The sequence below is a fragment of the Lissotriton helveticus genome, chromosome 10 (assembly GCF_964261635.1).
Source record: "Lissotriton helveticus chromosome 10, aLisHel1.1, whole genome shotgun sequence".
NCBI classification, from domain to species: domain Eukaryota; kingdom Metazoa; phylum Chordata; class Amphibia; order Caudata; family Salamandridae; genus Lissotriton; species Lissotriton helveticus.
The window spans coordinates 437,085,587-437,100,553 of record NC_136071.1 but is presented as its reverse complement, the minus strand read 5'-3'; the positions used below and the strand labels follow the sequence as shown (position 1 = coordinate 437,100,553).

At 47.3% G+C, this 14,967-nt stretch overlaps 1 protein-coding gene across 4 annotated transcripts in view; it reads right to left on the bottom strand.

Moving 5' to 3' along the window:
* CFAP70 (cilia and flagella associated protein 70) overlaps window positions 1-14,967 on the bottom strand; it is a 1,288,671-nt gene that overhangs the window by 314,988 nt on the left and 958,716 nt on the right. The window lies entirely within an intron of this gene.

Here is a 14,967-nt window from a genome sequence, read left to right as displayed (position 1 = left end):
AAAGGATAGGGAGCAGGAGGGCCACGGGATGCGCGTGCAGTGTCTTTACACGCACGCAAGTTACCATAGGGTTAGAATGGGAACGAAAGAATTGGAAACTAGTTCTTTTAGGACACTTCCGGATGGACTAGGGAAAAGCTACTTGAAATTAGGACACTAGGATAGTCAATACCCACAGGAGTACTGAAATACTAGCGTTACCTCACCCACAGGAAGCGGGTGCATAGGTGTCAAAGTGTGTCGGGTTGCGTCGCTGATTCCTATGGAGCCTTGGAGAAAGATGCTGCAGGCGACTAGCAGAGAAGTGGGACAGAGTCTGGGTCACTAGTCAGTGAGCAGGATGGAACCAGGAAGGAACCAGGCGATGTTGGGATGCGATCAGGTGATGTTGTGAAGCTTGTCTCTGCAGCCACGTGGACCAGGAGGTGTCGACGACGACCAGGAGCTGGGCACGGACTGGCCCACAAAGGATCTCTCTGTCGGCGGTGTCGGCTTCCGGATTGGAGTCAACAAGCCTTGGCAAAGGCAACCCACGCAGAAAAGGAAGATGGCTTCTTAATCAGACCAGCAAGGTCTGATGGGCTGCTCCTTTTCAGGGGAGCAAGGGCCAGTCTGGAGCAACCAGACCAGCAGTGTAAATCAAAGGTTTTGTCGTCACAGAGGCCACTAGCCAATGGGCAAGTGACCGGACAGACGCGTCGAGCAGGAAAATGCAGAAGGGCCCCATGCAGAACTCGTGGAGTGTGGAGGGCTGATCTTCGGTGCAGTTGGTGCTCAGGGCCGGGGCTTCTCAATCCCCAATGCACAACTTCGAGGGTGCCTCAGAAGTTGCATGGAAAGCAATTCACTGGCTTTCCAAGATGGCCGGTCCCATGTCTCTCGTCGCCTCCACGGGTCTCAGCTCTGCTGTGACTGTGGATCGGGCTGTTGAATGTCTGGAAGTCAGGGTCATTTCAGGCTCTGTGCTCCGGCTCCGGCAGGAGCGTCGACAAAGCAAACCGATGATCGCTTGATGGTGCCTGCTTGTGCAGGGTGGTCACTCCTTGACCACAAGGGAGATTCTTCAGTCGTCTTCTTGCAAAGTAGAGCGTCGAAGGTCCAGAATTTCGTTTCAGAGTTTCAGTCAGGATAAATCTAAAGTCTTGGGACTCGGCTCCTTCCTATATACCAAATTTAGGGGCTGGATTACCTGCTAGGTCCCTCCTATGGGTGGGACCATGGCAGGGGGTGGTTATACCCCTTTCCCTTTGTCCAGTTTCGCGCCAGAGCTGGGGCTGGAGTGCCCCAGCACCGGTTTGAACTGGACTATGCATGGGACACCTTGTGTGCCCCAGGCAGTGTCTCATTCCATTCAGCCCTCCCTGCCCCAATACACTATAGCCTGTCTGGGGTGGAGCTAGCACCTCCCATGACAGGAAACCTATTGTCCAAGCCTCCCTCGCTGGAAGGACTCCCAGCAGCAGGAGGTCAGACTTGTGTCTGTGGCAGCAGCATCCATTTTGTGATGCTGAGGCTCTGGTTAACTTTAACTGGGATTAGTAGGAACAACATGTCTTCTCCCTCTAGAAGGGTGGAATCCTACCCCCGTCACCAGAACTGGCGAGGGGGTAGTATTCCAAAGCGTATGACACCTTACACGACATGTTTTGATAAAGCCAAACCAAAGTTAGCATTTAACCGCGAGGTTCATAATGCATTTAAGAGTATATGGTATGGCAATATCCTAGAACAGCTATAAGGACATGGTTCCGAAAGCTGCAGACAGGCTCAGCTCATGCTAGAGCACCATCTCACATAAAACCAAGCACTCTGCCTCCAGGATTGTTAAGGCCTGCCATAGGAGTGACCTATAGGTGTATATGTGTCTAGATATAAGGTTAGATATAGGAATACTATATCTAAGCAAGGGGTGATTACAAGACCTTGCCCCAGCTGAGTGATCAGCCAGTTGTGTCAGTTTGGATGGCCAGCCAGGGGTGGCAAAAGATATGCTGCAGCCCCTGGTAGGCCTTGGGTGCACCTATGCCCTGGGTACCTATGGTACACTGTACAGGGACTCATAAGAGTGACCCAAATCCCGATTGGTGATGTACCTAAAGTACATGGTGTGAATTTAGAGAGAGAACAGCAGGGCTGTGGGTCTGATTAGCAGGCCCACAGCCACATCTAAGTAGAAAACCAGTGAAGCAAAAAGCAAAAAGTGTGGTGACCATAGGAAAGCAGACCCTACTCTCCTACATACCCCCCCCAAACACAGGGACATTAGACTAACCTTGACCAGTTGTGTCTTCATGTTCTAAGTGAAAGTACCTGGAGAGACCATCTGCATTGCCATGGTCAGTCCCTGGTCTGTGCTCCACTGTAAAGTCCATCCCCTGTAGGGAAATGGACCACCTCAGAAGTTTGGGATTCTCACCCTTCATCTGATTTAGCCACAAGAGGGGCTTATGGTCTGTCTGAATTTTGAAGTGAGTGCCAAACAAGTATGGCCTCAACTTCTTCAGGGCCCAAACCACAGCAAAGGCCTCCCTCTCAATAGCTGACCAACGTCTCTCTCTAGGGGTCATCCTTCTGCTAATAAAAGCAATGGGCTGGTCTTGACCATCTACATTAAGTTGTGAAAGCACAGCTCCCACCCCCAACTCAGAAGCATCTGTTTGGACAATAAGGATTCGTTACTTACCTGTAATCCTAGTTCTCTTCCAGGGGTATACTCATTAAAGTCATAAGCACTGAATAATCTCCGCCCATGAGCGGGAACCCGGAAAATATAATAAAATATATATATATATATGTGTAAATATATATATAATAGTACATAGTACTAAACAAATTATACACATATATATGTATAACCAATAAAATACCGCCCAACATAACCCATAGGCTAATAAAGCCATAATTACATACTTTCTGCAGTATGAAAATAAACCATATAAACAATGCAATAAAAAGGCATGAGCCTCAAAAGCATTCCATAATCAGCAAAAAAACATTTATTTTCATCAAAGAATTTGTAATAAAAGGCAATTAGCCTAAGAAGGCTGCATACAGAAAAACTATCCCTGTACAGAAAATCAGACTGACACCTCGCCTTTAAGGCCTCAGAGAATCTGAACACTTTGCCTTTAAGGCCTCCAGGGGAACTCTGTTCCCATCATGCACCGCAGGTGACAGTTAGGTCAGTTCTTTTGTACGGTACAGTAAACTTAGCAGGAATCTGCATCTAGAAACACAATATTACCATATTTAAAAAAAACATAAAGCTACTGCTCGCCCGGGGAGGCAGGAGGGTGCTTATGACTTTAATGAGTATACATCTGGGAGAGAACTAGGATTACAGGTAAGTAACTAATCCTTCTCTTCCAGGGATACTCATTAATAGTCATAAGCACTGAATAGAGTAGCAAGCTCATACCCACAAAACGCGGGCGAACAGAGAAAATAACAACAACAGCTGTAACACACAGATCTCAGCTAGAATTAGCAAATAAGTTTCTAAGAGATGCTTGCCCAACTTGTGCATCTGCCTGTGTGTCTGAGTCAAGGCAATAATGTCGAGTAAAAGTATGCACTGAACGCCAAGTAGCTGCCTTACAAATTTCTGCCATAGAAACATTTCTAATGAGAGCTATGGTAGAAGCTTTCCCTCTTGTAGAATGTGCCTTTGGTCTTCCTGACAAAGACCTATTTGACAACTGATAAGTTAGAAGGATACAAGAAACAATCCATCTAGCAATGGACCTCTTAGATGCCTCAGAGCCTGTATTAACAGGACCATAATTAATTAATAAACGGTCTGATTGTCTCAAAGTCTTTGTTCTATCTAAATAAAACTTAAGGACTCTCTTCAGATCTAAGGTATGAAGAGCCCTTTCAGCAGGACCAGTAGGATTTGGAAAATAGGTAGGCAAGGTTATGGCTTGATTAATATGAAAATCTGACACTACCTTGGGCAGAAAAGCAGGATGCGTCCTGAGTACCACTCTATTAGAATGAAACACAGTAAACAGTTCTTTGCAACACAGAGCCTGAATCTCGCTCACTCTACGAGCAGAAGTAATAGTCACCAGGAACGCTACTTTCCAAGTTAAGTGTTGCAAGGAAGACTTATGTATATGTTCAAAAGGAGCACCCATTAACTTAGTTAACACCACATTAAGCTCCCACGGTGGAGAAGGAGAACTGACTGGCGGATACACCTTTCTCAAACCTTCCAGAAAATCCTTTACTACAGGCATCCTAAAGAAGGAAGCCTGAGTAGGTGATTTTCTGTAGGCTGTGATCGCAGCAAGATGGACTTTAATAGAATTAAATTGAAGACCAGATCTTGCTAAATGTAAGAGGTAGGGCAAAATCACCTATTCCTGACCATGGATAGAATCAAACCCATTACTCGCACACCACAGGTAAAATCGTTTCCACTTAAATCCATAGGAGTTCCTTGTAGAAGGTCGTTTCGCCTCCTTAAGGATGTGCATACAGTCAGGATTCAACTGCAAATGTCCATACTGGATGACTTCAGGAGCCATGCTGCCAGGCGCAGGGAGGACAGATTGGGGTGGAACACTCTCCCCTTCTGTTTGGACAGAAGATCCGGGCGACACGGCAATCTTCTGTGTGGTACTTCCGACAACTGAAGGAGATCTGGAAACCACCATTGGCGTGGCCACTCTGGGGCAATCAAAATCATCCTGGAGTCGGTTCTGTACATCCTGTTGATTACTGTTGGTATCAACGGGGTCGGTGGAAAAACGTACAGTAAGTTCTGACACCAGTCTATCAAAAGGGCATTCCCCTGAGACCCGCTCTGGGGAAACCTGGACGCGAAGACGGGGCATTTTGCGTTTTCCGCGTCTGCGAACAGATCTATATCTGGTGTGCCCCATGCCTGAAAAATACTGTTTGTGACTTCCACGTTGAGAACCCAATCGTGAGCCTCGACAAAGTCTCTGCTTAGGAAATCCGCCAGCGAGTTGAGAGCTCCCGGCAGATGTACAGCTGTTATCGACAAAGTCTCTCGCCAGTAACCAATTCCAGATGGTCTGGGCTTCTATGGACAGAGTCCTGGACCGAGTACCCCCCTGCTTGTTTAAATAATACATTGTCGTTGTATTGTCTGTTTGCACCAGGAGGGACCGAGACTGGAATGATGGAAACAGGGACTTGAGGGCTAGATGAACAGCCCGCAGCTCCAGCAGGTTGATGTGATAGCCCTTCTCTGAGTCGGACCATAGCCCTTGTACTTGCAGAGGGCCCACATGAGCACACCAACCCTGGAGTGAAGCGTCCGTGATCAGAGTCTGCACCGGAGGGTCTTGATGAAACGGAACACCTCTCATCAAGTGCGATCTCTTCATCCACCACCTGATGGAATCCTTGGCGGACTGATGAAGAAGAACTCGATCCTCCCAACATCCCGTCCTCTGACTCCACTGATCCTCTAGACACTGTTGTAGAGGACGCATGTGCAACCTTGCGTTTGGAACTATGAAGATGCACGATGTCATGGATCCCAGAAGAGAAGATACTTGACGAACTGTCGGATAAGTGTATTGACGAAGCAGTTGACACTTCGACCTGATTGATAACCACCACTCCTCCGAAGGACACACGTTTTCTCTTTCTGTGTCCAGAAGAGCTCCCAGGTAGTGGATCCGCTGAGTAGGATTCATAATTGATTTTTTTAAATTGACCTGGAGACCCAACTTGTGCATGAGATGAAGACATATGGACAGATGATCTACCAACAGAGATGGGGATGAACTCTTTAGGAGCCAGTCGTCCAAGTAAGGATAAATGAAAATTCTCTGCTTTCGAAGGAAGGCAGCAACCACCACCATACACTTGGAAAACATTCGGGGAGCTGACTTTAGCCCGAATGGAAGTACTGCATACTGGTAGTGATGAACAGACACTTGAAACCTAAGAAATCTGCGATGTCTTTTGGAGATTGGAACATGAAAATATGCATCCTTCAGGTCGATGGAACACATCCAGTCCCCTTGATGTAACTGAGGGAATATTTGATGGAGCGCTAACATTAGAAACTTTTCCTTTCGAATGAACCTGTTCAACAGTCTCAGATCCAGTATGGGCCTGAATTCTGCTTTGGAACCTTTCTTTTTCACCAGTAAAAACTGGGAGTACAGACCTTGGTTTCGATGTGGACGAGGGACTTTCTCTATTGCTTCTTTTTGCAAAAGCTTTAGATTGTGATGAAAAATTACCTTCAGATTGATAATGGGAGGAGGTTTCTTGAATTTTAGGAGGTAGCCATTTTGGATAATGCCGATGACCCATCTGTCCTTTGTTAATCTTCTCCACTCGTCCAAGTATGACGCAATGCTTCCTCCTACCGGAGTGGACAACGGCTGCGGAGGAAGTCTCTTCTCATTGCTTCTGAGGCTGTTTTGCAGCAGAGGACTGTTGTCTGTTTCCTCCCCTGCCTCGCCCTGGTCTGCGCTGTTGAAATTGAGACCTCTGTTGGTTCTGGCCTTGATTTTGCGACAACCAGTTCGACGATTGCCCACGTTGCTGGAACGACCTCTTGTCATAAGGACGAAAATTACGCCGGCGGAAGTCTTTCTTCTTCTCCAGGCCCACTGCCTTCAGATTGTCCAGCTCCGACTTCATCTTGGTCATCTCATCATCCGCATGAGATCCAAATAATGTCGACCCGTTGAAGGGTATATTAACTATCTTCCTTTGGGCATCCATCTTAAGACCCGTGAGACGCAGCCAAGCCCACCTTCTGGAGCATATGCCGTGGACATAACCGTGCGCTTCCAGATCAGCCGAATCCGCAGCCGCACTTATACTTTGGTTTGCCACCAAACCACTTTCTTCCACAATCTCCAGGAAATCTTTCTGATCTTCCTTTGGAAGTTTGTCTGCAAACCTCGCCATAGAGTCCCATAAGAGGCGATCATAGCATCATAGCGACCCAGCAAAGCCGCAGCACTGGCCACTCTCATGACCGAACTAGCTGTGTTACACATCCTTCGGCCCGAGGAATCCATATTTTACTGTCTTTCTCAGGTGGGGCAGACAAGACAGACGTAGCCGAATGGGCCTTCCTGGCTGCAGCCACTATGAGAGAATCTGGTGGCGGATCTGTGCGCAGGAACATGGGGTCTTGATCAGGTGCCTTATATTTTTTCGCAATCCTTGAGGGACCTGATCCTACTGTCGGTGGAGTCAAGAATGTCTTCATTGCCGTTTCCAACAAACCAGGCACCAAGGGAAGAAGAGGCCTAGCAGAGGACTTTTGATGTAAAGTCTCAAATATGACAGAAGATTTCACCTGAGGTATTGTCATAGTAATATTGAATTTACTCGCCCCACGACACAAAACCTCATTGAAGGTTCCCAAATCATCTACAGGCGAAACCCTAGAGGGTGGCGTTGATAAAATCGTGGGCGAATAGTCTCTGTAAGAAGATCTTGTTGGAGATGAAGAAGCAGGAGATCTATGCCTTCTCTCAGGAGTAGTAGATCGATGCCTACTGCGTTCCCTAGAGCGTGAACGCCTTCGCACTGGAGATCTGGATCTCCTTGGAGAACCACCAGCCGGTGGTCTCGAAGCCTCCATAGTCAGTGGTCTTTGATTAGGTCTTGGCTGCATCTTCCAATGACGGATGCTCTCTAGCTATCTTGGAGACATACCTGCAGGTGGTGTTTTACGCACCGGAGAGCCCTCCGGGGAAACCTGCACAATCTGCATTCCCAACAAGGAAGAAGAAGCAGATGAGGAAGCACTCCCAATTGAATGTGGAGACCCAGAAGCTGGAGCCTGCACCTCTCTGGGGACCAACTGTCTTTTCCTGAAGCTGACTTTCTTGACATCGAGAATGAGCTACCACTGAAGAATCTTGGTGTGGAGAGGCTCCGACCACTGGAGATCTGTTCACCGATGCCCTTGACTGCAGGTCGTGTGAAGCAGACCTTGGAGGGTCAACACCCTCGACGCTGATTCAGACCTCGACAAAGACCTATGAGAGGTCCGAGAGGCTGATCTAGAATGCCTCGATGTCTACTGTGAGACAAGCAGCGGAGACCTCGACGTCGACTTCCTCGACGTCGGACATTTTCTCGACGCCGACTGGACCATCTCAAGCCTCGAGCCCGAGGCATGCCTCGACGTCGAACCATGTCTCGACGGCGATCTGGATCGTCTTCTCTTTTCAGGTCTCGACGTCGTACCTTCGTCTCTCGACGTCGATCTGAACTTTTCTCTCGACGTCGATCTAACTCTTCCTCTCGACGACGATCGCTCTCTCTCTCTCTTGACGTCGAACGCCTTGCTCTCGACGTCGTCCTCACAGCAATTGACACCAGATGTCTCGACGTCGATACACTTCTCGACGGCGACCTCGATCTCCGCTTCGACGCCGACTTATGCCTCACTGGCGATGTCTTCGACGTCGATGCAGTTTTCCCTGGTCTCGACGTCGACGGTGATCTTGATTTCAACGCCGCACTTACTTTCTTTGACGTCGACGCTTCCTGATGTCGTTTTTTCTTGCTTTTACCTTCAGGAGAAGCAGATTTTCGACGTTTTGAATGAGAAGGGGACCTTCCAGATGACAAAACACTCCTTGCCTCCTTTTCACAATGTCCTTCTCTCTCCATAAGCCCCAAAAGCTGAATCTTTTCTCTCTCTTTCAAAGTTCTGCTAGAAAGCTTAAGGCAATGGTAACATTTTTCCACATCATGTGTGGAAGGTAGACAAACCACAAACAGAGTGAGGATCTGTTTTGGACATCTTCTTCCCACAGGAAGGATACTTATAGAATAAAGGTGGCATAACTGACTAAAATTTTTCTAAAGATTTAGTCAGAAAAGGTAGAAAAACACCACCAAAAGCCAATACTGTAAAAAAAGACAGGAAAAAAACGAATTCTGACTGAAAACAGTCAAATTCAGCCGAGCGCAAGTTCCAGGTTCCTCACAGAACAAGCCGGAAAAAATGTCACCTGTGGTGCATGATGGGAACAGAGTTCCCCTGGAGGCCTTAAAGGCAAAGTGTTCAGATTCTCTGAGGCCTTAAAGGCGAGGTGTTAGTCTGATTTTCTGTACAGGGATAGTTTTTCTGTATGCAGCCTTCTTAGGCTAATTGCCTTTTATTACAAATTCTTTGATGAAAATAAAAGGTTTTTTTGCTGATTATGGAATGCTTTTGAGGCTCATGCCTTTTTATTGCATTGTTTATATGGTTTATTTTCATACTGCAGAAAGTATGTAATTATGGCTTTATTAGCCTATGGGTTATGTTGGGCTGCATTTTATTGGTTATACATATATATGTGTATAATTTGTTTAGTACTATGTACTATTATATATATTTACACATATATATATATATTTTATTATATGTTCCGGGTTCGCGCTCATGGGCGGAGATTATTCAGTGCTTATGACTATTAATGAGTATCCCCTGGAAGAGAAACTCTTTGGAGTAGTCAGGACTCTTCAAGATAGGTGCAGAGCACATGGCCTTCTTCAGGTCATCAAATGCCTTTTGACAGCTAACTGTCCACTGAACCTTTTTTGGCATCTTCTTTGAAGTCAAGTCATTAAGTGGTGTCACAATGGACCCATAATTCTTAACAAACTTCCTGTGATAACCAGACAGGCCCAAGAAAGCTCTGACCTGTGTCTGGGTGGTTGGAGGAGCCCAGTCCTTGATGGTCTGAATCTTACTCTCCAGTGGTTGAACCTGACCCCCACCTACAAGGTGGCCCAGGTACACAACCTTACTCTGCCCTATCTGGCACTTTGTGGCCTTGATAGTTATGCCTGCCTTCTGCAGGGCCTCTAAAACCTTCTTCAGGTGGATCAGGTGATCCTCCCAGGTGGGGCTGAAGACAGCAATATCATCAAGATAAGCTGCACAAAAGTCATCCAACCCAGTGAGGACTTGGTTCACCAACCTTTGGAAAGTGGCAGGTGCATTCTTCAAGCCAAAGGGCATCACCACAAATTGATAATGACCTACTGGGGTTGAGAAAGCAGTTTAGGCATTGGCATCCTCAGCTAACCTGATTTGCCAATAGTCAGCTGTCAAATCAAATGTGCTTAGAAACTTGGCGGAAGCCAATCTCTCAATGAGCTCATCTGCTCTTGGAATTGGGTGAGCATCTATCCTAGTGACAGCATTGAGACCTCTATAGTCCACACAGAACCTCATCTCTCTCTTACCATCTTGGGTGTGAGGTTTTGGTACAAGGACTACTGGGCTGGCCCAGGGACTCTCTGATGGCTCAATTACTCCCAACTCAAGCATTTTCTGCACCTCAGTCTTTATACAGTCCCTGACATGGTCAGGTTGCCTGTAGATCTTACTCTTCACAGGCAGACTGTCACCAGTGTCCACCTCATGGGTGCACCAGTTAGTCTGACTAGGTGTCAATGAAAACATATGTCTGAAGAACTGTAGAAATTGTCTGCAGTCCTGTTGCTGCTGGTCAGTGAGGCTGCCAGCTAAGGCCACACCATCAACTGAACCATCATCAAGGTTCTGAGTCAACAGGTTTGGGAGAAGGTCACTCTCTTCCTCCTGTCCCTCATCTGTAGCCATGAGCAAGCCCATGTCTGCCCTGTCAAAATATGCTTTGAGTCTGTTGACATGGAGCACCCTGTGGGGGCTCCTAGGGGTTCCAAGGTCCACCAAGTAGGTGACCTCTCCCTTTTTCTCAACAATGGTGTGGGGTCCAGATCATTTGTCCTGGAGTGCTGCTGGGACCACTGGCTCCAACACCCACACCTTCTGTCCTGGCTGGTACTCAGTCAGCACAGCCTTTTGGTCATGCCAAGCTTTTTGAAGTTCTTGGCTAGCCTCAAGGTTTTTAGAAGCCTTCTTCATATACTCAGCCATACTGGAGCGGAGACCCAGTACATAGTCCACTATGTCTTGTTTAGGCTTTTTGAGAGGTAACTCCCATCCTTCCTTCACCAGACATAGGGGTCCCCTTACAGGATGCCCAAACAAAAGCTCGAAAGGGCTGTAGCCAACCCCCTTTTGTGGGACCTCTCTGTAAGCAAACAGAAGGCAGGGTAGAAGGATGTCTCATCTTCGCCTAAGCTTTTCAGGTAAATCCTTGATCATACCCTTGAGGGTCTTGTTGAATCTTTCAACAAGCCCATTGCACTGTGGATGGTAGGGTGTAGTGAATTTGTAATTAACACCACACTCCTTCCACATAGCAGTCAAGTACCCAGACATGAAGGTTGCACCTCTGTCTGAGACAACCCCTTTGGAAAGCCCACTCTGGAGAAAACTCCCAGGAGGGCTCTTGCCACAACAGGTGCTGTTGTGGTCCTTAGGGGAATAGCTTCTGGATACCTGGTAGTATGATCCACTACCACCAGTATAAATCTGTGCCCGGAGGCTGTTTGGGGATCCATTCGTCCTACGATGTCAATCCCTACTCTTTCCAAGGGTACCCCCACCACAGGTAGTGGTATAAGGGGGGCCTTTGTTGTGCCACCTGATTTGCCACTGGCTTGGCAGGTCACACAGGTGAGACAAAACTCTTTAGTATCTTCTGACATATGGGGCCAGTGAAAGTGAGGGACAAGCCTGTCCCAAGTCATGTTCTGGCCTAGATGTCCTGCTAAGGGAATATCAAGGGCTAAGGTAAGAAGGAAACCCCTAAAGGCCTGAGGTATGACCAACCTCCTGGAAGCACCAGGCTTGGGGTCTCTACCCTCAGAATAAAGGAGTCCTTCATCCCAATAAACTCTATGGGTACCTGTAGCATTTCCAGCAGCCTCAGAAGCAGCTTGCTGTCTGAGGGGTTCAAGAGAGGGGCAGTCTAACTGAGCCTGCCTCAAGTCTGCTCTTGAAGGTCCCCCTGTCCCAAGAACCTCAACCTGGTCAGGTTCAAGTTCTTCTAGGACAGCTCCTTCAGGAGCCGCAGAATCAGCTTCCTGAGAAGGTGGATCCTCACTTGTAGGCAGGGGGGAAGGCACTGCCTTAACCCTACTGCTCTTTCTCTTGGATGGCACTTGGTCCATAGTTTCAGGATCCAAGGCCTGTTCAGTTAGGCACTTTTTGGCCTGTGACCTGGTCACAGCAAGGACATGAGCTGATATGCCTAACATCTCTGCATGAGCCCTATACTCCACTTCTGACCATACTGAGGATTCAAGATCATTGCCCAACAGACATTCAACTGGGAGGTCTGCACTTACCATAACTCTTTTGAGGCCAGTTACCCCTCCCCAGGAGAAGTTAACAACTACCACACTATGGGTAGTAGTAACATTGCTTGCATTGGTCACTAGGTAATTATCACCCAGTACAATCTGTCCAGGGTCCACAAAGTTAGATGTCACCATAGTGACACTGGCACATGTGTCCCTGTAGGCCTGAGCCACTTTGTCATTTATCAAAGGTGTTTGCCTGTACTTGCCCAGAGTACTGGGACTCACAGTTGACGACATAGCCATGTCCACATTACAGACAAGAACAGCCTGGGTTGGTATCCTGACTAGGCCAGAATCCACCTCAGTACCCATGGTTAACCCCACTATAGCCTTGGGTTGGGAACTACCACTGTTAACTGCAGCAATGAGGGTTTTTTGCGAAAAACTCAGATAAAGCAGGGCGCTCTGCCTCGTGTATACGTCAGGGGGTTTCTAAATGCTAGGTGGCAGTATGGTGCGTTTAGAGCGAGCGGAAAAGCCCTTAACCGCTCAATTATGGAAATCTGAAAGACTTTCACAGAAACTGAAAACAGCGATGCTCTCGCACACAAAAACACAAGGTTTACAACTGGTAGGCAAGTAATTTTCAACACAAAATACATATAGCACAAGAAGGACAGATGCAGATTATTGGATGTGTGTCTCAAGGTGGGTTGTTTAATAGGTCCACAAACGGCCTTAACGGTCCACAACCAGCCGACACGCGTTTCGTCGTGTGGAAATTGGTCACAACGACTCTTCAGGGCTTGTGGCAAAGCCTGCACGTAAGCAGGTCTGGAGGAATAAAGAATCAATGTAGACACGATTCAGTATTTGCTGGATACTATTCAATCTCGCGGAAGGTAAGTCAAAGTTAAGAGATCCAGAGAACAAGTGTATATGCCTCTGTCAAAGGTCAGCACCCCGTTTTGCCGGTTTTTTGAATAATACGCTTAATACGTGTAGGTATTAGGCAGTTACTCCGAAGTTTCCCGGTCGCCGTTTACCGATGAACGGCCTTACCTTCTGCGAGATTGAATAGTATCCAGCAAATACTGAATTGTGTCTACATTGATTCTTTATTCCTCCAGACCTGCTTACGTGCAGGCTGTGCCACAAGCCCTGAAGAGTCGTTGTGACCAATTTCCACACGACGAAACACGTGTCGGCTGGTTGTGGACCGTTAAGGCCGTTTGTGGACCTATTAAACAACCCACCTTGAGACACACATCCAAGAATCTGCATCTGTCCTTCTTGTGCTATATCTGTCCTTCTTGTGCTATATATATTTTGTGTTGAAAATTACTTGCCTACCAGTTGTAAACCTTGTGTTTTTGTGTGCGAGAGCATCGCTGTTTTCTACCACTGTTAACTGTACTAGGGGGTGCAGATGCCTTAGGGGCTACAGTGATAGGGGCTGTACCTTTCTTGGTGCACTCACTAAACCAGTGAGAGGCAGATTTACAATAATTACACCAAGGTTTCTTTGTACCTTCTTTCTTCTTCTTCTTGGAAGTTTGGGACCCCCCCTTCATTAGAATTTTGGGGGCCTGATGAATTCTTCTGGTCTTTTGGTTTCTGCTCCCCACCTTTTTGGTCTGCCTTTTTCTGATCACCACCTTGGACCTGGTTTTTCTGGTTCTGACCCATTTGTCTGCCTAATTATGCAATTCTTGGGGAGAGGTCAGATCTGAGTCAATCAGGTTTTGGTGCAACAACTGGTTCTGACAATTATTAAGGATTTGCTCTCTCATGATCAAATTATACAATCCTGTATAGTCCTTAACTTTACTTCCCAGCAACCAGCCTTCCAGAGCCTTAGTGGCACAATCAACCGAATAAGTCCAGTCCTGAGTCTGTGTCTTCTGGGTATCTCTGAACATCAACCTGTACTGTTCAGTGGTTAGGCCAACCCCATCAATCAGAGCACTCTTCAAGACAGTGTAATTGTTAGCATCATCATCACTAACTGTGAGGAGCTTGTCTCTTCCTTTTTCTGAAAAGGAGAGCCACAAGATTGCTGCCAACTGACTTTGGGGTACCTGCTGTACTTTGCAGGCCCTCTCCAAAGAAGTTATCCATTTGTGGATGTCATCCCCAACTTTGTAGGGGGGCACAATCTTACTCAGGTGTCTATTGTCATAGGACCTGTCTTTATCCTTAGGGATATTGCTGCCACCAGTGGAATATAATCCACTTAACTTTTGCTCCCTTGCTAAGGCACGTTTTGCTTGGGCTAGGGCAAGTTCTTCCTTCTCTATTCTGATTTGGACTTCCCTCATCCTAGCCTCATGTTCTCTCTTTTGAGAGGAAGTCATCCCCCTCTGAGAACCTCTAGAGCCATTGGAGTGGAGAGATTCACCTGAGTGAGATCTGTCCCTCCTATACCTCTGGTTAAACCCACTTGGAGGCCTGAATGGGGCTGACCCACTCTCAGCCCCAAATTGGCTTAAGTTAGCCTGGCTAAGTCTCCTGACTATAGTTTGGCTGTCTACCTCTCCCTCAGAATCTTTTTCAGCCTCCTCTTCTGGGACTGGGGTGTCATCTTCTGTGGAGGGTATGCCCTCACCTGTTCTCCCTGTAGGCTCTGTGCCAGAGGCCTTGAGACTATCATTCTAATCTAGGATTTCCATCACGTGTTGAAGGGTAGGGTTGGAACCCTGTTTCAACTTTCTTGAGGCACACAAGTGTCTCAGTTCTCGAAAGCTGAGTATTTCATAACTGGAGGGTGCCCTGGGAGGGTCACTCACCACAGGTAGAGATCCAGATGGTTCA